Raw genomic sequence first — 1,905 nt, forward strand, 5'->3', positions numbered from 1 at the left:
CCCAGATTTGGCCAATAAGAGCCCCCTCCGGGTGAGTTCTGGGCCCTCCAGACAGGTCCTGGTCATTATTTGAGCACTTCCTTACTTATGCCAGGTTCATCTGGTACTTCCCTTGCCCCAACCCTGGAAGCAACCATTTCTCCAAGGAATGCTTGGTGACTTTTAGCTCAGAGTGGTACTTGGAGACCAAGATTTGGGTCCTGGGAGTGCTCACTGCTCCTGGGGCATGACCATGTCCAAATGCAGTTAGTACATGGAACTAGGGAGTGTATATTTATTATGCTCACATGCACGTGGTTTCAGGTAGATTTATTTATACACCTCTCTACCAAAAAATCATAAATTCAAACTCTGCAATTCCAATACCACAAGGATGATTCTAGCTTTCTCTCTTTCTGTATTTATAACTTATTCCTCTAGCGGTGAAAAGCCTGGTCTCCATCATCCTCAGTGGATGGACTTACTGTTTGATCAGTCCCCTTTAGCCTGCACGTGAATGCCCTCTTCACTGTGTTTCAGCATAGCCCATCACGCTGGTCTCCCTCTGCCCCATGAATAAATGCTTTCTGCACTTGGTCTCACTTACTGGCTTTTGTACCGAAGCACACAACTTGGAGGGCTTCCCTTGTGACTCAGCTGGCAAAGAATCCACCTGCAGTGCAGGAGACCTGGGATTGGTCCCTGGGTTGGGAAGATCCCCCGGAGAAGGGAAAGGCTACCCACTCCAGTATTCTGGCCTAGAGAATTCCATGGACTGTATAGTCCATGAGGTTGCAAAGAGTCGGACACAACTTAGCTGCTTTCACTTCACTTCACATAGCTTGGATGTCATTCTTTCATTTAAAAAAAAAATTTTTTTTTAATTGAAATTATTGGTGATAATTGCAGGCTCACATGTGGTTATAAGACATGTATTACAGAGGAATACACTTTGTCCAGTTTCCCCCAGTGGTCACATTTTGTGAAACTTTAGTATCTGTGTTAATTTGCCAGTGCTGCCATAGCAAAGCACCAGAGACTGAGGGGCTTATACAACAGAAGTTTATTTCCTCACAGTTCTCGGAGTTGGCAGTCCAAGGTGAGGGCAGGGCTGGTTTCTTCTGAGGCCGGTCTCTTTGTTTTGTATACAGTTGTCCTCTCTGTGTCCTCACATGGTCATCCTTCAGATGTGTCTGTGTCGTCATCTTTTATTAGGGCACCAGCATACTGGATTCATACGACCTCGTTTTACCTTAATCACCTCTTTCAAGACCCCATCTCCAACTGCAGTCCTTCTGTACAGTACTCCAGTACAATATTGGAGGTTTGGGCTTCAACATGTGATTTGTGGTGTGAGGGGGTGCAAGTCAACCCTTGATGAGCATCACAGTCAAGCTATTGACATTGATACAATCCATAGGTCTTACTTCCCCAGGTTTGGGGGGAGTTGTTCTTTATCTTGGGGGAAGGACTTTGTTGCCCCGTGGCTCGTGGCATCTTAGTTCCCCAACCAGGGATGAAACCCCAGTGTCCTGCCTTGGAAGGCAGATTCTTAACCACGGGACCACCCAGAAAGGCCACCTGCTTCCACAGCTTTACTTCTGTACTCATGTGGGTGTCAGGTCTACACGGTTTTATTCCCTGTGGAGGTTCATGTCTCCACAACCACAGCTGCAGCTCCACAAGGTCCTTCATATTATTCATTCACAACTACATCTTTCTGCCCATCTACCCCAGCCTCAACCCCCGAAAACAACTAACTGTCCTTCATTTCCAAAATTGTGTCATTTCACAAGTGACACAAAAGGAATCATACAGAATGAGATCTTTGGGATTGCCTTTCCTCACATAGCATGATTCCCTGCCGTGCGTCCACAGTTTCTTTCTTCCTGTCGCTGGATGGTATTCCAAGGCATTAATGTCCCA

Source organism: Odocoileus virginianus, unplaced genomic scaffold (genome assembly GCF_023699985.2).
Source record: "Odocoileus virginianus isolate 20LAN1187 ecotype Illinois unplaced genomic scaffold, Ovbor_1.2 Unplaced_Scaffold_42, whole genome shotgun sequence".
Taxonomy (NCBI): domain Eukaryota; kingdom Metazoa; phylum Chordata; class Mammalia; order Artiodactyla; family Cervidae; genus Odocoileus; species Odocoileus virginianus.